The sequence below is a fragment of the Oryctolagus cuniculus genome, chromosome 15 (assembly GCF_964237555.1).
Source record: "Oryctolagus cuniculus chromosome 15, mOryCun1.1, whole genome shotgun sequence".
NCBI classification, from domain to species: Eukaryota; Metazoa; Chordata; class Mammalia; order Lagomorpha; family Leporidae; genus Oryctolagus; species Oryctolagus cuniculus.
The window spans coordinates 52,098,073-52,124,744 of NC_091446.1; the positions used below are offsets into that span (position 1 = coordinate 52,098,073).

Sequence of the window (26,672 nt, forward strand, 5' to 3'; positions counted from 1 at the left end):
CCCCAGGAAGAGCTGGTGACCTTGGGTGAGGTGGCTTCCTTCAAAGGAGGCCATCCACCTCCACAGGGCTCTCAGTGGAAGACCATCTGCCAGCAGCACCCTCGGTACTGGGACCAGGAAACTCATTCCTGAAGGGGGCCTGGCGCACAGCCCCCACCCAAGAGCAACATTCGCGGACTTGAGCACCTCCCAGAATTCTTTATGCATGTACAGACAAAACCAAGCAAGCATCCATAGACGTCTCTCATTTCCAACAAAGTGCAGCATGTTATCCACCGCATTCCATGCCTTATTTCATTTGCTTAACATTCTTGAAGGTATTTTTCTATCAATGCACGTAAAGTATTCTTAATCTTTGGGGTGTGTGTGTGTGTGCATAGCATCTCATCATTTGACTACTTGCTGATTTATTTACTTATTGAATAGAAAACATTCTCATGGTTCAAAAATTAAGGACAAAAGACATATAGTCTCCCATCTATCCATTCCTCATCTCCTCCACAGATAACAAATGTTTTGTTTCTCTAGCATCTTTCTAGAGTTTCGTCATGCATACACATGCAAAATCAAGCACAGATAGCTATCCTCTGTTTTTTGTTTTACATAAAAATAGCAATTATATACTTTGGTGTGTTCCTTGCTTTTTTTCACTTGACAAATAACTTCAAGATCTTTCACATCAATGTCTCCTAACTGTCCTCCTTTTCTTACTGCTCTATTGTACTCCAGTGTGGGTAGGTTCTCTTACTTTAACTGGCTTCCTATGGTTTATAATGAAAATCAATACGATAGTGAATAACTTTACATTTCATACCTTTTTTTTTGTTTATATACACAGATGTTAGGTAAAATTCAAAAGAGTAATTGCTGTGTCACAGGGAATGTACCTTTATAATTTTGGCATTACCAAATTGTCTTAAAAGGGATTAAACTAATTTATATTATCCCTAGCAACTCTTGGAATGTTGTGAAATTTTTGGATTTTTTTCCAATTTGTTGCTTTAAAATAGTATTTATTACAGTTTTAACCTGGAGTTCTCAATATGATTCTTGACTGTAGGTGAACAGTCATTTGAAATTTCCAATTTTTTGCCATCTGTGAGTATATTTCTGGATTTTCTATTCTGTTTCATTAGTCTGTTTATGCACACAGCATGACCACATTAATTTCATTACTCAGTCTCTGTATGAAAGATTTAAAAATATATTTCTTCTTTCTCCATCATTGCATTTCTGCTTTTCAGTATTTTCAATATTCTTGTTTATTTACTTTTTGATATGAACTTCAAAATCAGACCGTGGAGTCAAAACATTGATTATACTTTCACTAGGACTGAGTAAAATTTAAAAATTGATTTAAGGACAGCTGACCCTGACCCTTTTATAATGTTGATTCTTTCTATATAAGAACATGGTGTGTTTTATATTTTTTCAAGTCTTCTTTTGTATTTTAATTGCTTAAAGTTTTTTCTTCAGCAGTTCTTATTGTATCTTTACATATTTTATCTTTTCTGTTAAAAAGTTCATGAAAACGTGGGTTATGAAAAAACTTTGTATGGATTTTCAAAAAAATGTTTGCACAAAAATAAACTTATCCTTTAATTCCATTTTTCCAATCCTATTGTAACTGGGGTCATTTCTTTTTTTTTTTTTTAAGATTTATTTATTTATTTGAAAGTCAGAGTTACACACAGGGAGAAGGAGAGGCAGAGAGGCAGAGAGACAGAGAGAGAGGTCTTCCATCTGCTGGTTCACTCCCTAATTGGCCGCAACAGCCAGAGCTGCACCAATCTGAAGCCAGGAGCCAGGAGCTTCTTCCAAGTCTCTCACACGGATGAGACCTGCTTTCCCAGGCCATAGCAGGGAGCTGGATCAGAAGTGAAGCAGCCGGGACTTGAACTGGCACCCAAATAGGATGCCATCATTGCAGGCGGCGGCTTTACCTGCTATGCCACAGCGCTGGCCCCTGGGGTCATTTCTTTGGTCCTCTGTATGTTCGAAGGCTATTGATACCTATATGTATATTTTGTATTGCACTAACTTACTAAATTATCCAATTTATAACAGATTTTCAGATTATTTTCTTGGATACACACAACATACATATAATATAAGTATATAATCACCTAAAAATAGCAATAATGTCATCTTCTTATTTCAAAATTTTAAAATTCTGATTTTCTTCCTTGTCATTATATTGAATAGTACATCCAGCATAATGTTAAATAAATAAGATCATACATTTTTCGCTGCCTCCTAACTTTAGTGGGAACACCTTCAAATGCCATGGTGCTGCCTCTGGGGCTTAGACATTTATTTTACAGAGTTAAGAGAATATTTGTGGGGCCGGTGCGGTGGTGTAGCAGGTAAAGCGATCATCTGCAGCACTGGCATCCCATATGGGCGCCAGTTTGAGGCCCAGCTGCTTCGCTTCTGATCCAGCTCTCTGCTATGGGCTGGGAAAACAGTGGAAGATGACCTAAGTCCTTGGGCCCCTGCACCTGCATGCAAGACCCGGAGGAAGCTCCTGGTTCCTGGGTTCGGATCGGCACAGCTCCGGCCGTTGCAGCCAATTAGGGAGTGAAACATATGATGGAAGTCCTCTCTCTTTTTCTCTCTCTACCTCTGTTCTCCATAACTTGACCTTTCAAATAGATAATTTTTTTAACAAAAAGTTACTCTCTCTAGTACCTACTCTATTGTTCAAGTGAGCAATGCAATGCTCATTCTTCTAATAACGATTTGGTAATTTACCGTTCCTATTGAGAATCCCCTTTAAAGAAAATAAAGCCCTTGTCTCAACTGTTGAGGAACTGTTTGTTTTGTTTTGTTTTGGTGCAAATTGTTGAAATCTTTACTTAGTATAGAGTTGGTCTTCTGTGTTAATGGAAAATGAATCTTAGTGGAGGACGGGACTGGGAATGGGAGAGGGAGAAGGAGGAGGGGTGGGGGGGGGGGTATGGTGGGAAGAATCACTATATTCCAAAAGTTGTGCTTATGAAATGCATGAAGTTTGTATCCCTTAAATAAAAAGTTTCTCTAAACCAGTGTCAATGCAAGCAAGCAGAACAATGAACATCAGTCCCAGTCCCTGAGGAGCACTCTACCAAGAAGACAGCAATGTCAAGGAACGCGGCAAAACCCAGGAACAGAGATCCAAGCATTTCCCCCCGTTGCATCTTGGGATGAGAGTCATGCAAATCACAACTCAGTTGAGTACTGGAGGGAGTAACGGCTTTACCTACAAAGAGAAGAGACTGCAGCAGTCAATGGCCAGCAGGTTGCTGCCAGCAGCCAACTCAGGAACATTAACTATATGCACTCCTCTGGTGTTGCAACAGAGAGAGCTGTCCTATCCCTGCTGAGGAAAGTATAGCAGGTTGCCCAGTGGGGTTGCCCAGGTGCCACGTGAAAGACATGAAACACAAACTGATAGCACAGGGTGACCATGGGAAATATGCTAGGTTCTATGAACTTGCATTTCTTTCGCAGTGTTCATATACTGTTATTGGTACAATGATTATATTCTGTATCTAAATGCCGGCGTGATAGTAATTCTAATGTTCTTGCACCTTTTCCACTTCCATAATTCCCTAACCTCTTTGACAATTTTAAATGGGTTTTAGGAAGATCATCCTAATGGATGATGATTTCAATGGAAATTGTTCCAGATTGAGTGTATATTAATATGTTAACTATAAGGACTATGTTCTGAAACATTTGATATGACTCCATTCTTGTGTACAAATGGAATTCCTAGAGATAAACAAAAAAATTAACAATTGTTAATTCTGGGGCCGGTGTTGGGGAAGCGAGTTAAGCTGCTACCTATGATGCTGTCGTCCCATTTGGTGGAGCGCTGGCTCGAGTCCCTGCTACGACACTTCGACCCAGCTTCTACTAATGTGCCCAGGAAGACAACAGAAGAGGGCCCAAGTACTTGGGTCCCTGCCATCCATGGGGGAGACCTGATGATGGCGTTCCTGGCTCCTGGGTTCAGCCTGCTCAATCACTCGTGTGCTCTCTCTCTCTCTGCTTCTCAAATAAATAAATAATTTAAAAAAAATAAAAATAAAAAAAAATAAAAAGTTTCTCTGAGGAAAGAACGAACGGACGGAAGGAAGGAAGGAAGGAAGGGAAAGGAACAAAGAGAGAGAGAGAAAGAAAGGAAGAAAGAAAAGAAAGTCTTAATTCTCCAAGCTAGATAATACATGATAGAAATAACCAAACATCCAATGAGACTATGAGATTATGTAAGAAAATGCATATGAGATTGACTTTCATTGAAATCCTCAAATCACAGCATTGGAGGAAAAGTATGCGTTTACATAGGTAGAGCACCAGAATCCTGAATAAAACCAGTATTTCCTGGGCGGCAAGGAGTGATAGGGAGGGTGAGGAGGATAATTTCCCTTGCCAATTTGCAAATCTACGTAGACAGAAATCCTTTCTACATCTTTGTCCTGCCCTGCCTTGCCTTGGGTAACATTTCAACATGTAGCACAGGAGCCAGTGGAATTCTTTTCACAGCAAATATTTAGGAGAGAAAACTTTTGAAATACAAAGTTCCCATGTGTCTGAACTCTGACTAGAAAGACAAGTTTTTATAGGGATGACTAAGAGCTTCTGATATGTCATCACCTCACAGTTTAAGATGCAGACAGTCTCAAAAGAGCACAGTAAAACACACCATTTCATGATTGCTTGTTTTCTGCCAGGGTAACACCTTCTGTGGTTTCCTTGGTTCCTTGGATACCTCTCCCCTACACTACACTCCAATATTCTGGAAGGTAATTGAATAATAGGAGAGCCTTGATGTCTCCCTTTCTGACAGGGCACCCCATTCCCTTTAGGGATTCTTGACTTTGCCCTGCGTGTAGAGTGTTGGTGAAACTGCTATTCAAGGTTCCTTGACCTTGAGCAATATAGTGTTAGGACCCAAAGAAATACCAGTAGAGTCTCTTTCCCAGGACTTTGGATCTTGAGTTAAATGCTATAAGAAAAGAAAAACATTTGGAGTTGATTGATCCCTATGAAAGTGAGTTGATGAAACCCTCTGTCAGTCCATTACCTTGACTTCTGAGAAATATCCCAATAGCTTATTTTGATATTACCTGCTATTCATTTCTTTACTTGCAACAGAATATGCACATTGTAAATATGCAATGATTTCATCTGAGTATCTTAACTGTCCACACCCCTTTGGGCCAAAGAAAAAGCTCAGTAGTATAGTCAGTGCATGGAGCATTTCTAGATATGCCATACATACCTTTCTTATGAAAGTTCTCATTATTTCCCCTTCCTCATATCTCATGATTTAACAGGACAGACCCTCTTATGAGGTGCATCAAATAGATTGAAATTTCCACTAATCCCACTTATCCAAGTGTCTAAAGAAATGCAGTATGATAAAAGTATGCAGTATGATAAAATAGTGCTTGAATATTTATAATTTAAATTATATTGCACCAGATATTATGGGAAATCAGAAGAAATATACAGCACACGCATTACCCGTTAGGATCTTATGTAACCCAGTTAGGAATGTGACTTTGTACACAAGAGTCCACGGTTGGATACCAAAGAGACGAATGGGTATTGAATTAAAGGTTTAGGAGTGGAGGGAAATGAAAGCAATCAAGATGGGAGCAGAAGTAGAAGGACTCATAAAAGAGGTTGATTTTAAAGAAAAATGGGGAGATTCATGAGAGGGTGGCCCAGGCAAGAGGACCAACACAAACACAGGGCTGGAATCAGGGTCTGCAGAGGGCAAGCCTCGTAGAGCCCACACTGGAAAACAAGATTAGAAAGGTGGTTCACTACTGAAATTTAAGAAGAATGTGTTTCAAGAAGCCTGTGTTAATCATCCAACATAGACTGATCCTAAATAAGCCAATTATTTTATCTAAGTGGTAGGATTTTTTTTCCCTAAAAAATAACAAGACCTGTATGTGCCAAAAAGTGCTGTGTTATTTGGACTAACGTCCCATGAATATATTTAAAGTTTGAGGTCTTATTCACGTAGTGGCTTGAAAATAAGCTTCTAAGAAATACATACACTTTAGTACATTCTAGTAAAATCTTTGTTTATCTAGAATCTCTTTTAACCAAAGTGTCAACTAATCAAGACTCTACTTGATCAGACACCTCATAAAATAAAACTCAAAATTAGAGAAAATTACAAGGATTTTTTTTTTTTTTTTTTTTTTTTGACAGGCAGAGTGGACAGTGAGAGAGAGAGAGAGAAAGGTCTTCCTTTTCCATTGGTTCACCACCCAATGGCCGCTGCGGCCGGCGCACTGCACCATGCTGATCTGAAGCCAGGAGCCAGGTGCTTGCTCCTGGTCTCCCATGCGGGTGCAGGGCCCAAGCACATGGGCCATCCTCCACTGCCTTCCCGGGCCATAGCAGAGAGCTGGACTGGAAGAAGAGCAACTGGGACAGAATCCGGCGCCCCGACCGGGACTAGAACCTGGAGTGTCGGCGCCGCAGGGGGAGGATTAGCCTAGTGAGCCACGGCGCCGGCCATGAGGATTATTTAAGCACCGTAATTTGGGGCAGTCTGGTCACACTAATAATATCTTATGGAATATCACAAAATTAACTTTGACTTAAACTACAAGTACGATTCTTAAGCTCAACTTGTAAATTAAATATAATCCATGTACTTTGACCCTCCTTTGGAGGAAGGAGATAAGCATGGAATAAAACTAACCATAAGAAGATATCACTATTCAACAAATTAGATTTTCATTAATATAAAATATAGCATACCTGCCAAAGTTTGTTTTGTTAAAATGAAAGTAGAGTTGGCAAGTCTCGGTCATTTTCTCTGAAACATGAAAAGGACTATTAATGAAAGTCTGCATTTCATTCACAGCAAAGCTGTAACCTCCAACACCTCAGATTGCATGCAGTTCTGTTCATACAATGTCAGTCCTGTTTCCTCAACTCTTTACACTCACTGATATTTTCTTTTCACTTAGATATAGGCAGTCAGAATTGAACATTTGAATTTATACTGATATTTAATATTGACACAGAGCTTTCTACCCCTGAAACGCACAAATAAGCACAAAACTACTGAAATACGGGGGGAGATCAAAAACCATACACAGTTGTGCGAATCCCAATCATTGCCAAATTGCCTGGTGCTAAAGTAGTTTATATGAAGAGCCCAGGGCCCCAGTGTTCTCCTGGGGGGGATAATGACGGGTTCCATATTGATTGACTCATCGTTGAGGTGAGTCAGAAGTCTAAGTCACACTAGGTTCTGTGACCTTTCTCAGTAACATCTATGCCACTTCGTTATGTGTAAGGCTGTAGACCTTGGGTGAGAACATGGATAATTCAAAACCTCAGACAAAGCTGATGCAGATAAACAGGCTGAAGTCACTTTGCAAACAATTTGAGGAGTGGAAATGGGGAATGACCACTAAAGGGTACAGAATTTCTCCTCGAGGTGATGGCCATGTTTTCAAATTAGATGGTGGTACAGGTGGCACAACGCTGAGGGCACTGTATCCATTAAATAGGCCCATTTTACGGTATGTGACATACATTTCAATGAACTGTTAAAAAAGAAAGCACTTCAAAAACTACTGAAAATGTTTCAGTTCTGACTTCAATGTAGATAACAAGTTTCATAAACTAAAAAACAGAGCTCCATTTCTAGCACTGACAGCACCCTTTCCCCAAACTGAATTTTGCCCCTCCAAATATATATCATTTATTCTTTTTTTTAAAGATCTATTTATGTATTTGAAAGTCAGAGTGAAACAGAAAGAGAAGGAGAGCCAGAGAGAGAGAGGTCTTCCATCCGCTGGTTCACTCCCCAGTTGGCCGCAACAGCCGGAGCTTCCCCTATCCAAAGCCAGGAGCCAGGAGCTTCCTCAAGGTTTCCCATGCAGGTGCAGGGACCCAAGGACTTGAGCCATCTTCTATTGTTTTCCCAGCCCATAGCAGAGAGCTGGGTCAGAGGTGGAGCAGCCGGGATTCGAACCGGCGCTCATATGGGATGCTGGCACTGCAGGCAGCGATTTTACCTGCTATGCCACTGCACTGGCCCCCATTTATTTATTATATCAGTTTGTGCAAAGGGATCATGAGAATTCAGAAAAATTACTTGGAAACAATTATCTAACCTTAAAAACATAAGTAAACAAACCATTCTTTGGGTATGTTAATAAAATGCTAGCAAAAAGTGGATGAACAATAATTCTTCAGGGATTCTAAAAATATACATAAACAAATATATCTTAACACATATTGAAGCTAATAATTCAAATATGTCAATTAAATTGCATTTCATCTACTGAAAACACACATTTAAGAAAGATGGCTCAGATGCGTAATCCCATATTCCCAGTTTTCAAGTCTTCCTTCTGCCTACCTCAGCTATTATTCTTCTTTTACTTTCCTATTTCTTAAGTAATTTTATTCTACAATGGGTAAAAAGTGCCAGATCTGCAGTAATCAAAGTGCCAAACACTTAAAACTGATTTTTTGGTAAGTTTATAGGTAGCATTAAGCTTTAAAATAACATATATTCCATCTAGGTCAAATACAAACTGTTTTTAAAAAATATTTTACTATTTATTTGAAAGGCAGAGGGTTACATAAAGAGAGAGGGAGAGACAGAGAAAGAGAGATGTCTTCCATCTGCTGGTTTAGTCCCCAAATGGCTGCAATGGCCGGGTCTGAGCCAGGCCAAAGCCAGGAGCCAGGAGCCAGGAGCTTCTTCCAGTCTCCCATGTGGGTGCAGGGGCCCAAGTATTTGGGCCATTTTCTGCTGCTTTCTCAGGCACATTAGCCGGGAGCTTGATCAGAAGTGGAGCAACCAGGACCTGAACCGGAACCCACACAGGATGCAGACACTATAGGTGGAGGCTTAACCTTCTATACTACAGCCCCAGCCCCAAAGACAAACTTTTGAACATACTCTTAGCTGATTCCTGTATTACTGAACATGGTCACACAAAGCTAACGTAAGTCCTTGAGTGTCGCTCCCCGTCTTCATGGAGGAACGACACAGGACCCTGCGCTGTTCTTTTGTCTGCTCGGCCCTTCCCGGGTTTGCTGCTGGTTCTTCCCGGGTTGGCTACCGACCCTTCCACCTCCGTGGAAGGGCGGTTCCCCCTGCCACATTCCCCACTTCCGCGGGGGAGCGGCACACCGCCGGCCGGCTCTCTCTGGGGGCTGCTCAGGTGTTCCTTCAGATAGATATTCCTGGTGCATGTTGTCTCTCTCCTCCTTTATAGTCCTCTTCCACCAATCCCAACTCTGCTACCCACACGCCGAGTACGCTGCTCTCCTGCAATCAGGAGCAGGTCCTGCTGTTTATTGGTTGAACTGGAGGCAGCTGTGTAGAAGCTGTTTCCTCCTCTCCCAGCGCCATATTGTGGGAGAGCAGATGCATAAAATAAGTCTTAATTCCAGTAACAGTCTAGTCCGAGTTGCTCCCCACACTTGAGAAGTTAGCACTACATCAGTTTTGTCACTTTTTGCTTACGCTTCATAATATCAGTTTATGATGTTTCAACTCAAATAAATTTAGTTACATATCAATATCATTTTCTTAAAAAAAGGATCTACCCTGTTCAGTTATTTTTAAATAAAGTATTAAAATTCTCTGTACAATTATATTGGTTCCTCTTCATAAAACAGATAGAGATTGAGTATCTCTTACCCACAATGCTCAGGACCAAACTGTTTAGGATTTCAGATTTTGAAACATTTGCATACACACAATGAAATATCTGGGGGCTAGGATTCAAGTCTAAACACAGAATTCATTGTTTCATGTAACCCTTAGACACATATCCTGAAGATAATTTTATACAACATCGGTACTGTGCCTATGCTTCATTTTATTTATTTACTCATTTTATTTGAGAGATATGGGAAGATAAAGACAGAGAGGGACCCAGGAGAAATCTCCCATCCACTGGTTCACTCCCCAAATGCCTGTAACAGCCAGAGGCTGTGCCAGGCTGAAGTCAGGAGCCAGGAACTCAATCCAAGTCCTCCATGTGGGTGGCAGGAACCCAACTACATGAGCCACCACCTGCTGCCTCCCAGGGTGCCCATTAGCAGGAAAGCTAGACTTGGGAACTAAGCCAGGACTCAAACTCAGGCACTGTGATGGGAGATACAGGCATGGCAAGTGGCAGCTTATCCACTATGCAAAATGCCTACCCTAGTGGGTTCAGGGTTTGACTGCAATATGTTACATGAGGTAAATTCATACACACATGCATATATATATATGTTTTACATATATATATACACAATATATAAATATATACACACATGTATACATACATATGTTTTAAAATATATATACAATATATGCATATTTATACACATATATACAAATCTAAGTATTTTCTACAATATGTAACAGCTATTCAGTAAGGTACTACTGTGAATACAATTGTGATGGCACTGATCAGATTGTGCCAAAGGCCAAGAGAAGACTAAGCCCCTTCCATGTTGTTGACTCCTGGCATATTAATATGTAAGTGAAAAAATTCAAAATAGAGCAGCAAGCATCACGGTTAAACTTAAGCCACTACCGGAGACATGACACCCCACGTGGGAGGGCCTGGCGCAAGCCCTAGCTCCTCCACTTCCGATTCAGTTGTCACTAATATGCAGCCTGGGAGGCAGTAGATGATGATTCCAGTGCTTGGGTTCCTGCCATCCACACGGGACCCAGACGGAGTTCTTGACTCTAGGTTTCTGCTTTGCCCAGCCCTGGCTATCTTGGCATCTGAGGAGTGAACCAGCTGATGGAAAATCTCTTTCTCTGTCCTCTCTTTTGCTCTGCTTTTTACATAAAATAAAAATAAACTCTTTAAAAATCTAAAACACAGCCGGCACCGCAGCCCTCTAGGCTAATCCTCCGCCTGCAGCGCCAGCACTCCGGGTTCTAGTCCCGGTTGGGGTGCCGGTTCTGTCCCCGTTGCTCCTCTTCCAGTCCAGCTCTCTTCTGTGGCCCGGGAGTGCAGTGGAAGATGGCCCACGTGCTTGGGCCCTGCACCCCATGGGAGACCAGGAGGAAGCACCTGGCTCCTGGCTTCAGATCGGCGCAGCGCACTGGCCGTAGAGGCCATTTTGGGGTGAACAAACAGAAGGAAGACCTTTCTCTCTGTCTCTCTCTGTCTCTCTCACTGTCTAACTCTGCCTGTCAAAAAAAAAAAAAAAAGATCTAAAACAGAAATGTAAAAATCAAGCTGTTAAATGTTTATACATTAAAATTAGTTATCAATAAAAAGTGATGAATATTTATAGAAAATATTCTATATATTAATATAGGATATAAATAACATATATTATTCTATATATCAATATGCCATATCCTATAAGTGATGAAAACAAATGAATATTTATAGATAATGCACCAAATGCCCATGGACTGATAAATGCATGAACTAAATGTGATATATTCACACAATGGACTATTATTCAGCAATAATTCTTAATTCAGAAGGAAACACTGAATGCATGCAATAACATGGATGAACCAAGTAAAAGAAGCCAACTGAACAATATCACAAAGTGTTTGATTCAGTCTGTATGCAATGTCTGGGATAGGCAAATCTAGAGAGACAGAAAGCAGATTAGTGGCTAGAGACTGGGGAGGGGAGCCTTCATGGGTTATGAAAACTGGCAGACAGGAGGTTTAATTCACTCAGAGGTGATTAAAATATGCTAAAATTCATTGAGGTGATGGTGACCATACTCTGACTGTACTACAAACCTGCCAACTGTATACTTAGAAAAGGTATATTAGGGCCGGCACCATGGCTCACTAGGCTAATCCTCCGCTTGTGGCGCCGGCACCCGGGGTTCTAGTCCTGGTTGGGGTGCTGGATTCTGTCCCGGTTGCTCCTCTTCCAGTCCAGCTCTCTGCTGTGGCCAGGGAGGGCAGCAGAGGATGGCCCAAGTGCTTGGGCCCTGCACCCGCATGGAAGACTGGGAGGAAGTACCCGGCTCCTGGCTTCGGATCGGCGCAGCACTGGCTGTAGCGGCCATTAGGGGAGTGAACCAACGGAAGGAAGATCTTTCTCTCTGACTCTCTCTCACTGTCTATAACTCTCTCTCTGTCTCTCTCTCTCTCACTGTCTAACTCTGCCTGGAAGAGAGGAGAGGAGAGGAGAGGAGAGGAGAGGAGAGGAGAGGAGAGGAGAGGGGAGGGGAGGGGAGGGGAGGGGAGGGGAGGGGAGGGGAGGGGAGGGGAGGGGAGGGGAGGAGAGGAGAGGAGAGGAGAGGAGAGGTATTTTAGACAGTATGTGAATTATGGTCTCAAAAGGCTATTATTTAAAAAATTCATATAAACTGCAAAGTGTATACAGTTTCAAAACTCATAGAAAGGTTATAATTGTTTAAATTTATTGAATGCAGACTGTTTCTCAATAAGGCAGATTTTAAAAGGAAAGAAATTAATGCTTTAAACATGCTGACCACACATATACGGCCTGGTTTGAGGATAACACCAACAACATCTGCAGGAGCCTTCTCACAGATGTGAGGTCTGTGTAGGCCAATGGCCTCCTCCCCACCCATGCCACTGCCCCCACTGACACACACACTCAGAATTTCAGCCTAGAATCAGGTTTCTACCAGGGCAATAAAATCAAGAGATCACGTCTTCCTTATTTCGTTCATACTGTAACTCCTCAAAGGAACAGCAGAACCAAGCTTCCACTCTGGCACAGGAGTGACCAGGCATCATAAAAGAAACAACCTGAGCAATAAAACAGCATAAATGCAAGGTTTCCAAAGTAACCTTTGGCTGTGTTACGTACATGTGGAGGAAGAGGCAAGGGAAAACAGGTCACCCACACTTTCCACTGCTTCAGTCCTCCCTTTATTTTGCTAGTTTTACCAAAAAGATGACACAGAGAGAAAGAGGAGATATTTCTCTAGTATTTGGTCCCAAAGTGAAAGGATTGCATGACGGTTTAACATCATGGGCTTTGTGATTAAACGTGTACGTGAGTTCTGACTCAGTTGATGCAACTAATTATCGAATATCTCTGAATTTCAATTTTCTCATCTGTCAAATGAGATAACACTAGGGTGAAAATACCAAGCTCACTGCCTAGGATACAGTGAAAAAGCTTAATAAGCATGAGTTATTTTGATAACTGTAGGGGATGCTTGATAATCCCACAGCCACTTTTAAAGGAGTAGTTACTAGGGACTCATCTTAGGTTCTAGAGCAACTAGCTACTGGATTCTTTAGAAATATAGGGTTTTTAAGACTTCTTCATCTTTAATTACTTCTGATACTTAGAACCAAGATGCTTAAACCAAGATCTGAATATTGGCAGACTGTCATTCAGAATCATTCAAAAGTAGTGTGTAGGACAGATTAAGTATCCCTAATCCAAATATCCCAAACCTGGAAGGCTCCAAAATCCAAAACATCTTGTGAACCAACGTGACACCAAAAGTGGAAGATTATACACCCAACCTCATGTGACAGGTCACAGTCAAATCGCAGGCACGCTAAAAATATTGCATAAAATTACCTTCAGCTCATGTGAATAACATGTATACAGAACCTACATGCATTTCCTGTTCAGATTTTAGTCCTACTCCAAAGATATCGTATTATGCATATGCAAATATTCCAGGATTTGGACAAATTTTAATCGAAAATACTTCTGGTTCTAAGCAGTTTGCATAAGGGATATTCAGCCTCCATCAGGATTTGGTTTCCTCTCAGGTTTCAGGTTCAAGGCCTAAGAGCTAGGAATTTCATAATCTGCAGTTTTTAAAAGGCACCCTGTGCTCCTGAGCCAGGTCGCCCACAGAACTCTGAGAAACACTGCCCGGTCGCGGTGGCTCTCAACCCTGACTGCTCTGGCAGCCTCTGGGGAGTGTCTATACCAGCCAAGTCCCTCGCCCGACTGCCCTGCCACGGATCTTTGCCTTCCCTGCTCTTTTAAAAGCTCCCAGGTGGTTCGAATGGGCAGCCAGCGTTGAGGATCACTGCCCCATCGGATGGAAGAATAATGCCAGACTCGCTGCCCAATCTCCTCTCTCAGTGGAGGAAGGGAACAGGCAAGGAGGGGAAGAGAATGACAGACAGCTGTGGGGAGAGGGAGGCCCCGGAGCAGGTGTCAGCTCTGCCGCCTGTCTCTGTGCAGGCTGCTAGGACAGAACACCGCAGAAGCAGCAGCTTATCAACACCAAAAACTCATTTCTCCCAGCTCTGGAGGGTGAAGCCCACGATGGAGGCAGACTTGGTGTCTGGTGAGGGTTCACTCTGGTTTACTGTGTGCTCACAGGGTGGAAGGGGAGAAGGGACGCTAATCACATGCATCAGGTTCCACGCTCACGGCTGATCATCGCCCAGAGTCCTCCCTCCCAACACCATCCCCTCGGGGGTCAAGATCTCAACTTCTGGCACAAATATGCAGAATGCAGATGCCGTGAGCATCCAGCAAAATGCAGCAGCCAGATGTGGTGCCTTTCTAGTTCTGCCCTGTCATCTACACTGCCAGCAACAGGGTCGATTCACTTTCATCCCCAGATCTCCACTAATCATCGCATTGAAACCACAGAAACAAAATCGAAAATTCTTACAGGAACGGTAACCAGGGCCAAAATTATTTTCTTGTTTTTTTCTATCAAATATTTGAGGAAATGCGGGAGGGGAACACTATCTATGGCATAAAATTTGGAGAGGTTTTTATTTTTTTTAATTTGCAGAGGTTTTTATTTTGTGAAAATAGGAAAAGGTGGTATCAGAAAATGTATTAAACGACTTCAAAAAACAATCTTTAACATACTACTGAGCCTACATGAAAAGCTTATAGAAAACAAAGCAGCCCCCTCCACAGAATCAAAACTACACAAAACCAGAGAGCAGAATAATTGGACTTCTCAGGCGAACATGACTTTTTTTCTAAGCGCCGTGGAGCACAGCAGGAATACAAAGCAACGCATGGTCTCCAGCTCCCTCTCCACTTGTGACATCTGGCTCAGTCCCCACTGCTGGTGGCAACGCTACCAACCCCACACTTTGATGTGGCAAATTCTCAAAATCTGCTGGCTGGTCGCGAGCCGGAGAATGAGCCCAATTTCACTCTGCGGCTCCAGAGGGAGCAAGCACGCACGTTAATGCCAGCCCAAAGAGAGAAAAGTCCTTTCTCTCTCTGTCTGTCTCTCTCTATATATATATAAACATTTTTAAAGATTTATTTATTTAGTTGAAAGGTAGTGCAACAGAGAGAGGAAGAAGGAAGAGAGAGAAATCTTGCATCCACTGTTTTACTCCCCAAATGGTGGCAACAGCCAGGTCAGGGCCAAGCTGAACTCTATCATGGGTGGCAGAGACCCAAGGACTTGGGCCATCTTCCACTGCCTTCCCAGCTACTTTAGCAGGAAGCTGGATTGAAAGCAGAGCAGCTGGGTCTTGAACTGGTGCTCCCATACGTGATGCCAGCATCTGAAGTGGTGGCTTAATCCTCTGTGCCATGCCAGCCCTTCCCTGTTCCCGTCTCTTCCCCACAATACCAAATGGCCAAGCCACCTTCTCCTCTACACGAATCAAGAAGAGATCCAGGGCAAAGCAGCTCCAAGACTCTTTGGGTACCCAGTGCCAAAATACATACCCCAACTCTCTCAGTCCAAGCCACACTCCCCAGACAGCCTCCACCATCCCCAACAGGGCAGGCATGGGGTTGGCAGAAGGAACCCTGAGAAGATTCTAATGATGATGATGGTGTTGATGAGGGGGAGGATAATTATAATAAGGCTGTCAACATAATAACAGACTGAAATAACCTCTCAGTTGGGAAAGCAAGTTGGGGACAGGCTGTGAGCTTTTGCCAATGGTTTGATGTGGTCCACAAGAACAGGGAGTAGAATTTCCACTTTCCTGTGACTTAAGTAGCTACAGTTTCATACAAGTATACACACTGATATTTATATCTATAAATACATGGAGACATACATGATTCACTTTCATCCCCAAATCTCCACTAATCATCACATTGAAATCACAGAAACAAAATATATATATATATATATATATATATATATATATATATTCTGGACAAGGAATGACAGCATGGCTTGGGCCTTAGAGAACCTGAGCCTACGTCCCAGCTCTACTACCAGCCAAGGGCATAACCTTTAGCAGCTACTTTAATTTTTGTGTGTCTCACTTTCTCCAGCTACAGAGTGGAGAAATGATAGCATTTACCTCATCAGACTGTCATGGTGATCATATGAGTTAATTATTTCTGCAAAGCACTTAGCACAGTGCCTGGTGCATAGTATTCTCAATATAAATGATCAGCTCTTCATCCCTTTAAACATAACTAATAGTTACAGAAAGATTTTATATCCTGACATAGTTCTACCCTCCTAAATCTTAAAAGCCCTATTCCTGTAAATACATCTGGTCCAAATATCCTCAGCTGCCCTTGCCCTGCCCCCATAGCTCATCTTCTATTAAACACTTGATCTCAGAGCCACCTGCACTGAAAACACCTCCCTCTCCCTCTCTCCCTCCCTCTCTCTCTCTCTCTCTCTCTCTCTCTCTCACACACACACACACACACACACACAATTGTTACCACATCCCTTGCACCGGGAGATACAATGTGGAAATGGCATTTTTCAACGTCTCTTAGGGACCATTTCTTACAGAAAGGAGTGAGTGAATGGAAAGAAGATCGCTATGAGGAAGGACCCCAAGGACAAGGACGAGAGCCCTCAGGTCACCCACAGCCAAGGGAAGACAAAACAAAAAGCCACTGAAGCCCAAACAGCAACTTCCCACCTCCCTTCCTCCCTCTTCCTCCACTCCCTTCTTCTCCCCTTCTTCATTTTCTCGACTCAGGAAGCACACAGTTCAGCAGCACCCTTCCCCAGATGCAGCTGTGCAGTCACTGGTTCTACTTGTTGGTAGAACAGAGATGAAAATCAATCATCAAAGTTGACAATGGCTACAAGTGACCTAAAATCAGCAGCTTGGGGGCCGGCGCTGTGGCGCACCAGGTTAAGCCGTCATCTGCAGTGCCAGCATCCCACCTGGGTGCCGGTTGGGGTCCCAGCTGCTCCACTTCCGAACCAGCTCCCTGCTACTGTACCTGCTAAGCCCAAGTGCTTGGGCTCCTGCACCCATATGGGAGACTTGGAGGAAGCTCCTGGCTCCTGGCTCTCAGCTTCAGCCTGGCCCAGTCCCGTCCACTGCAGCCATTTAGGGAGTGAACCAGCGGACTGAAGATCTCTCTCTCTCTCTCTCTCCCTGTCTCTCCCTGTCTCTCTCTGTCTCTCTCTCTCTCCTTTCTCTGTAACTCTGACTCTCACATAAACAAACAAACAAACAAACAAACAAAAATAAGCTGCTTGCTCTCTCAAGCACTGCACAGTCAAGTTTGTCTTTGCATTCTTCATACCTCAGTTCTGCCCTGGTGCAAAGAGACTCCTTCCTGATTCTAAACACTCGCTGTACCCAAGGTACATCAAAAAGCAAATGGAGGCCTCCATTTGAAAGCTGCATCTGCACTCAAGTGTGTTCCTACTCATGAGCAAAGCCTATGCTAACACGTAGAGGATGCCACAGCTGGCTGTGCGGACCACACGCACAGTACTGGCCATGGAGTCATTACTTAGGAAATGGTAGATACTGTTGCTGCAGGTGCACCTTTGCACACTTTCTTGAAAGAGAACTCTCCCTGCTGCTACTTCTTCATCTCCTCATCATCTGCTCAACTCAGAGTTTTCTGGCTTCTGATGCATCCAAACAGGAAAACTGTCCTTACTGTGGTGACCCAGTCCCGACAGCCCCTCATGGTTAAGTCAGCACAACCTCCTCAATCTTAATATCATGTCCCCTCTCAGCGCCATGAGCTCACTCCCCCATGACCCACTTCACCAAGTGAGCACAGATATTCAAAGGAAGCAGACTAAAGTCTCTATCTCTCTTCAGAACTCCAGTTCCTCGTTTCCAACCAATCTCTAGCCCCTACCTATGTCAGGACCTCACCTGCAGGTCCTCAGGCTCCTCAGACTCAGCATATCCATAATCCCTCCCCCTGAATGCCATCTGGAAAGCTAACCTCACCATCCTTCCATCTGCCCAAGCACTAAGGCGCCTTTGCTCGCCACCTCATTCTTCCTCCTTTCCCAGCATCCCAGGTCCTACAGACAAGCAGCTCTGCAGTCAGATGCTTCCTTTGCAACCCCTGTGCAAACATCTGGCCTCACACAGCTGCCTGCTGGATTCCCTGTGTGCTCTCTGCACCTGCTGCAGCTCATCTGCCATGCCACTGCCAGAGCCAACCTTTAGGAGCCACAGATCTCTGATCATCTCTAGGTTTCCTAACTTTTCAAATCTCTTTGTTGTTCTGCATCATCCATGGTTCATCCATCAGCAAATTACATGTTTTTATTACCTGTGTTATTATAAACTCCCTAGGAAATCAACGATGAACATCCCTGCTTTCCTGGAGCTTACAGTCTCCCATCATTGAAACTGTAATTTTATTCAAAATTTACACAGAAAAACAAGAAATAGGTTTTATAAATCTATATGCTGTCCATATGACACTACATATTAGCCCTTTTTTTAGATTTTATTTATTTATTCAAAAGGCAGAGTTACAGAGAGACAGAGGGAGAGAGAGAGAGAGAAAGAGAGAAAGAAAGAGATTCTCTATCCACTGGTTCACTCCCCAGATGGCTGCAAAGGCCAGAGCTGAATCTATCTGAAGCCAGGAGCCAGGAACTTTTTCTGGGTCTCCCATGTGGGTGCAGGGGCCCAAGGACCTGGGCCTCTTCCACTGCCTTCCAAGGCCACAGCAGAGAGCTGGATTGGAAGTGGAGCAGCCAGGACTCGTACCAGCACCCATATGGGATGCCGGCACTGCAGTGGCTTTACCCGCTACACCACAGTGGTGGCCCCTACATATTAGCTCTTGAAACCTCTAGCTAGTTATCTGATCCTCTTTGTTTTTCTCTAAAAGTTGGCAACAAGCCATCCTCCAACCATATCACTTTAGGATGTCCCACAAGCTTGGGGATACAAACCTTCTAAAGGCATTCAACTCATTTTTTTGAATGAAAGATATTTGATTAGTTATATGAGTAAACAGGTAATTTAGATACGTATTTGTATGCAAATCCTCATGTAGGTTTTTTTGAGCTTTCACTAGGCGCCAGTTTTAATTCCTACATTTCAGGTTTGAGCTGTGCTCCTGCCCTCCTCATGCTTTGACTGCTGGAGGTGGCAGGAATGACTTTCTCCAACGCGCCAACCTCACAAACCCCGACTTGTCCTTCAAGGCTGAGCCTAACTCTCATGCCATCTGAGCTCACGGCTGTTTGGGCAGCTCTGCTATGACAGGGACCACAATGCATGGTTATTGTCTCTTAAGGGAGGGAGTTAAACTTCAAGAACAGCCCATATCCCTAAAGTAAGAATTTTCCCCAGCTGATATCTTGAAGAAAATCATGCGAAATCGGGTGTTGGAAACGTGGATCCGGAGTTCAGAAGAAAGGTCAGGGCTAAGGGTGGTCTTCAGGCTCCTTCCGTTGTGAATGTGTGAGCACTTGGTAAGCTACAGAGCCTGGAGATGTCACGTGGGAGTCGGCTCATGAAAGCTATGGGGGTAGCTGTTTGCAAGGAAGACGTAGGTAAACACTCTCAGGCCTGGGGTGAGATGAGTCTTAAGGCAAAGCATCTGATGCACAAGCCTATGCCATATCCCTAGCGTGCAGCGTTGCAGCTGGCACTACTCAAAGCTCAACAAATCTACATGGAACGAGAGAAAGCATGCATAGAGAACCTAGTTATGTACATCTCCCGTCAAATAATGAACCAAATATCTTTCATTCAACACAATCACTAGTTGGGTGCATCTAGAAGGCCTGTGGCAGGAAGGAGAGGGGGTCCCTGCATTGGTGGGGCTGTGAGTCTGCATAAACCAAATCTGTCACTAACATGAGCAAAACATCAGATGCTGTGTCTTTATCGTTCAGGTGATTTCATAATTCTTCCAGTTACGGTTTTAAATGGTAAACATTCAATAACATCTACTGTATTCTGAAGTGCAAAGGGGTGTTGACTCATGACTGGGGCCAGCACAAGGACAGACTGTGGCCCTGAGCTGTCACTCAAACCCTACTGTTTGTCCTCTCAGGGCCGGCTCAGGCACAGGAAGGTATGTGGTTTCTCAGAACGTGCCATTCTTGTTTTATTTATTCAGACACTTCCTTCCCAGTGTCAACATCTGCTCTGCACTTTAAGTCAGACCCATTTGTTTGTAACACAGCCCAGTCAAAAGCAAGAAACCCATCTTTAAAAATACAGTTTTATGGTACAGAGGCAGGGGTTGGGGGTGTACGAGACAGAAAGAGGTCAGCAATGGTTTCCAAAATACAGTTAAATAGGAAGAGTTAGCCCTGGTGTTATATAGCACAGTCGGTAACTATGGTCTACAACAGTAATTTCTGATAGATTTTGAAATAACTGAAAAAAAGTGTGAAAGTTGTCAAGACACAGAAATGATAAATGTTTAAGCAGATGAAAATGTTAATTATCTTAATTTGATCATTACAAACTATATACTGTATTGAATTCTCATGCTATAACCATAATCTAAACAAATATTATGCATCAATTAAAAAACGCAATCATATTAAAGAATTTCATTTGGAATTAGTCATATGCAAATCCACTACTTTTTTCTTTTTCTTTTTTAGATACATATACACATGATTTTTAAAAGTCCAAACTGCTGTATTAACTAATAAAAGCAAACCTCCGGACTACCTCAGATAGCTCTATTTTTTAAGAGAGGGATAGAATTTATGATGATATCCTTGCTTGGTGAAGATGATGAAGATTTCTTTGAGCACTGTGAAGTCAATCCTGTAAATATACCTTATCCAAGTTACCAGAATGAATTTCCCAGTATTTATTATCTTACATTAAGGTGAGAAGGAAGAACAGGAAAGAAGATGTTTAGTGAAACAGCACTGTACCCTTGAATTAAACCACATAAATTGTTCCTGAAAAGGATCATTAATTAGCCTTTGGGGGCTGTGAATTTTATCAACAGCATGGCAATGGAAAAAGGATGTCCTTTGACCTTCAAAGCCTTGTAGAACAATTATCATTCAGCTCCTCCAAGGCTAACACGGGATACGCGATACGCGAGTACTACAACGGTTTTAGCAAAAGGGGAAGAAATGGGAATAGAGACAAACTGGAGGGAGCCTGGGACCAGGGAAGTCTGACGTCAGAAGGGACTTTGGAAATCACCTACTTTACACACTAGCAATGCTCAGGCCAAATCTGGTCTCTAGATGTTCATTGTTCGGCTCCCTGATATCTCTCTTTTTGGCAAATGTAAATGAATTGCCAGTGTTTTAAAATGTAAATATTTCCCACAAAAGTCTGAATTTTTGGATTCTTTAGAAAAATCAGAAGCTCTGGAGAAACTGGACCTCATTCTTACGTAACAAGTAACTGGATCTGAGTGGGCACACTCTGCAGTTCCCTCCACTCTAACGTCTCCTGCACACAAGACCAAGTTAAGAGCTTCCCCTGTACTACCCTCTCCTCTGCCCATCCCTATTGTCCCCAGTTGCTGCTCATTTGTGTCTGAGCTGCCTGGGTGAACCTTGTGAGCTTACCATGACCAATCTTAATTCCACCCCTCAATTTACACATGTGAGAGCTGAGGCAGACATGTGAAGCTAGAGGAAAGACCAGTATCCAGATCCCTTACCCACCAATCCAGTGAACACTCATGTACTTCTAAGTCCTATTTGCAAGCTCAGAAGAAGAAATGGTAGGATTTGCAAGTCATTCAGAGACCAGGCAAAGATGGAAACCTAGAGAGAATTTAATTGGAGGATGTGTGCAGGTTATATACAAACACTCTGCCATTTTATACAAGAGACCTGAGCATCCATGGATTTCAGCATCTGAGGGGCTTCCTGGAACCAACCCCCCACAAATACTGAGGGGCAAATGTATAGGCAAAATGAGCCCCAGACACTTAAATACAAATAGGTATCAACACCTCCCTAAGTCCCACATTTTTACCATGTTGGCTGTATGCTAGGCTCTTGCTGTAACTTATTCTATCCACACCCAACATCCTGCAAAGCTTGGCCTGAAGAGTAGTATTCTGGGGAGGAAATCCATTGATACTGATGTGTTCCTTTGTTGAGTAGATGTTTTGCACAATTTCTACTTGATCATGTAGGGTATGATCTGTTGTCTGAATGCACACTTTGGTATGCCATGTACAAACTTGCATGTTTGTTGCATTACCTTCAGAATTTAAAAAAAAGGCATACTAAAATTTATATGGGATGCTGCAACAAAAAACATGTAGTGTTTTTGGGGAATTTACTGGGAGCAATAAGAATACAGGAAACTGACACTCTTCGAGAGAGCAAGCAGGCCTGGTCTTCATCTTTAATGCTGTCACATTGACTAATGTACTGTGTACACAGATCATGATAGCACATTTTATGCAGATTCAGCATGATGTTTTGCTACGTTTATACACTGTATACTGACCAACTCGGGATACTCAACTCTCATCTCCAAAATTTACTCTTTCTTTGTGATGAGAACATTCCAAAATTCTCTCTTCTAGCTTTTACTACCTTTTTTCACACAACAGCTGTCTCTTCTCAAAGGGCTTAAGCGCTTCTTTTGAGTGGGTTATAAAAGCAAAAGATATTATAGTTTTAAGCTGTATTAAAATATTAAAATCTGTTCCACCATTGAATGTGCAAAGTATAACTAATCAGAATGAGAACACAAAGAAAAAAATTATAAAGAACTACTCCTTCAACAAGTACTGGATCCAATTCCAACTGCTCTTCATAAGAGTTATCACGTATTTGACCCTTGTTATATAATGACATTATAATTCAAAGGTCAGGCTCTGCATGCACTCAGATCATGATCCTACCACTTACTAGGCTGAATGACCTTAGCAAAAAAATCACTCTAGGATCAAGATAATCTGATCCCCATAGCGTAAGACATGTGATTCCTCTGATAGAACATGTTTAATAAACATTAACTAGGATTATTATTACCAATCACTAGACAGCAGCCTTACCTTGCATACTGGCCCACGAAGCAGAAGTGATTTCCCATCCAACATTGTAATCATGCTGAGTTGTCACACCATAAGATTTCACATTTAAATAAAGCATCAAACACTGTTCTGACTTTTTTACATTAGTCTTTTACATTAACATAGATGAGAAGCAAATACTCTTGAGATTCTACAACTTCCTTATTTTAAGGGGAAGCTCAAAAACAGAACTTAAAACACAATAGAAGATGCTGACATTGGTGGTACCAATATAATAGTGTTCAAACATATCTTAATTTCTTAGCATGACTTGCAGATTCTCCACAATCTAGCTCTATCTCACTCACCCAGTCCAAAAGCCCAGGCATGGTTATTCCAAACTGCTCTGCTTCCTTCAAACACACCAGACCTCCACACCTCTGTGCTGTTCCCTTATTTCAGCAGGATTCCATGGCATCAAAGAAATCCTGTCCTTTCTTCAAGTCCCAGCAAAACCACAAAACTTTTCTCATGTCTTCACCTTAAATGAACCTCTCTTGTTCTTGGTCATTCAGCAGCACATTACTGCTGTGTATTGTAGATATCTTGTGCATTACAGATATCTGTAAACATACCTATCTTTCCCAGGAGACTAAATTCTTTGAAGGTAGGAACTCTGTGTTCTCTCCATGAACTCAACTTTGCATTATAGTTCAATCCCATTATCCACCCAGCTATTCTAATATCTACAAGGAACCTCCCAAAGAGAACTCCAGCTAGCTCAAAATACATGCACTTTTGTCATCTCTAATTAAAGTTGAAGTAACTAGATGATACTCTTTGGAATGCTGTAGTTATACAAGCAGATATTGTTTGTTTTCCCCTTTCCTACAAGCCTTCTATATTCAATTGCATTTTATGAATTAAGGCCCAGAGATAGAGGCCTGCATTGTGGCACAGCAAGTTAATCAGCCAGTCTTCCATATGAGTGCAAGTTCAAGTCCTGCTGCTCAACTTCCAATCTAGTTCACTGCTAATGCACCTGGGAAAGCAGTGCAACATGGCCCAAGTCCTTGGGCCCCTGCCATCCACGTGGGAGACCTGCATGGAGTTCCAGGCTTCTGCCTCTGCCTGGCCCAGGCCCAGCCCCAGCCTTCGTGGTCATCTGGGGAGTGAACCAGTAGACTGAAGATCTCTCCCTGTCTCTCTCTCTCTCTCTCTCTCTCTCTCTCTCTGTAACTCTTTCAAATAAAATAAATCTTAAAAAAAAAAAAAAAGAGATACATCAGAAAAAGATGAAATCTTGAGATCCATTGGAGCAAGGACATAAAACGTGAAGATTAACCATATGTAACTGTCCCCCTCTAGCTCTAATTTCATGGCCAGATCCACTCCCAAAGCTCTATGAACTGGACAAATTTCAGACTCCACCACAGCTGCCTCTCAAAGTCAGAAGCCAAAAGAACTTCGTCTATGGTCCTCGGCCACCTCCCCACACCTCTCGCCCTTCGCCCTTGCTGATACTCAGGCCATAGATGAGAAGGGTCCCTATTCTCCTACAAACTCACACATAAGTGAGAGGAACCAAGAAGGGTGTTCCTAGGTGGTCAGTGTGGCATAAGTTGTAGAATCCCATAGTTAAATGCTTCTATTATCTAATGTCTATTCCATGGGGGTGGGGGGGTGATACACGCTCTGGCAGTGACATGGGTACCTGCATTTACACACTATTCAAAAGAAGCTGTAATGACATAATGAATCATCTGTCCCTTCCCTTCAGAATCTTCTCCAGCTTCCTCACTCTGCCTATACCAGCCTGAAGAATTTCTCAGAGCTGACACCTGTCCAGATAAATAACAAACCATTAGAACATACTAAATGGACAGAATTTGACAGAATAACTGAAATTCCTACTCTGGGACAGGAGCTGGAAACCCACCTTCAATCTAAACTACTATTCAGATAATTCAAGGTTTATTAAAAAAAAAAATCCTCTGGCCCAGGAAATTGATTCGAAAACGTTATATCTCATAATCTACTAAAAATGTAATGTATTTCGTGTAAACCCCGCCTAAACTTCAAGGATGGTGTGTGCCAGACCGACCAGGCATGCCAAGGATAAGGAAAAGCACCGTTTTGCTTTTGATGGCCAAATTGTGTTAATGGTTGCCAGCTCCCTGACCAGCTTCTGCGTACCGCCGAGACCTGATTTGGTTACCTAGAGCGAGCCCGAGACGGGCCATGAAGCACCAAGTCCTAGCAAGTTCCCGCTAGGAGCCCAGGTGCCCGAAGTGCCTGGCTCTCCCGCGGCGGCGGCTAAACCAGGCTGCAGCGCTCGGCCCGGGCTGACCCCACAGTGCCGAACCTGGCGCCGCCGCGCAGAATCCGCCCGCCCCGCGCTGCTCTCCTCGCAGCCCACGCGCCCCAATCAGGGGGCACCTGCGTGCAGCCTGCCGCCTCGACCAGGGCGGCCGGAGGCCTAGCGGCCCTCGGGGCATGGAGACCCACCTGGATTGCACTCCTTGTTCTCCCTGCGCAGCCTACAGCAGCCCTAGAAGCTATCTCCAGGAGTCCCGGGACGGATCTCCTCTCTGAACCCCATCCGGGGACACCATCTTCCCCCTAGGGGCCCCTCTCTGGTTCAGATTCCCAGAGTAACTTGCCCAACGCGGAGCAGCACACCATCCAACAGGGTGGTGTCGAGGCACCGACCCTCGGCCCCCACCCTGGCACACGCCCCAAACAAGAAACCGGTTCCGAGCTGCTCGGCCCCCAGGGACAGCGTCGCCGCCGGGTCCCTGTACTGCTCAGACACCAAGCGGTTGCTCCTGGCCTCCAGGAGGCTGGGCGGCAGGGGCGGCCGCCGGCCTGGGTCCCCCGCGAGCTCCAGCCCCTTTACCTGAGCACCGGCCTCGGCAGGGGGCTCCGGGGCGCAGCACAGGGCGCAGTGCCCCGGGCGGGCCGGGCGGGTGGTGCGCTGGGGACCGCGACCGCCGCTCTCCCCTGCAGCTGCTGGCGGGCCGGCGTCTATTTATCCGGGGGCCCGGCCCCCGCCGGGGTATTGGGCAATCGGGGCCGCTACGCGCTGCCCCGGGGGCCGCCGCCCTCTGCCCCCGCCGAGCCCCGCGGCGGCGACGGCGGCGGCGGCCACATGGAACTCAGAAGCCGGCCCCTCCTCTGGGCTCCACCTTCTCTTTCTCCTCCTCCCTGGGAAGTTAATCCCGGTCTTTCTGTCCCTTGTCTCTCTTCTTCGTGGGGCACCCCGGCCAGTCTGAACCGGTTGTGACTGCGCGGTTGGTGGGGGAAGGAGGAGGAGGCGGCTGCGGCGGAGATGGAGGCGGAAAAGCGAGCGGTAGGGGCGCTGCGCCTGCTCTCGCGCTGCCGGCCTGGCCGGGCCAGGCCAGGCCAGGCGGAGGGAGGGCACTGCCCGGCCGGCCCGAGCCACCCAGGCCGCTGGAGAGGTGGGCACCGCCAGCCGGACGCCCTCCCGGGCGCACACGCACGCGTCTGCAGGCGCCGCTGCGCCCCCACCGCCCACCGCGTGCCCAGCCGAGCCAGCCAAGGACCGTGAGCGTCTAGGGGGAGCGAGGGGTC

At 44.1% G+C, this 26,672-nt stretch overlaps 1 protein-coding gene across 2 annotated transcripts in view; it reads right to left on the bottom strand.

Moving 5' to 3' along the window:
- Positions 1-26,238, bottom strand: part of SLC16A9 (solute carrier family 16 member 9) — a 51,213-nt gene extending 24,975 nt beyond the window's left edge. Inside the window, exon 1 of one of the 2 annotated variants that reach the window (XM_002718477.5) lies at positions 25,978-26,238. The gene's annotated coding sequence lies outside the window, so the exon portion shown is untranslated. Of the gene's footprint in view, positions 1-25,586; positions 25,608-25,977 lie in introns of those variants that run through there. The other variant, XM_051823884.2, reaches the window with a different exon arrangement.
- Between the last annotated feature and the right edge of the window lie 434 nt (positions 26,239-26,672).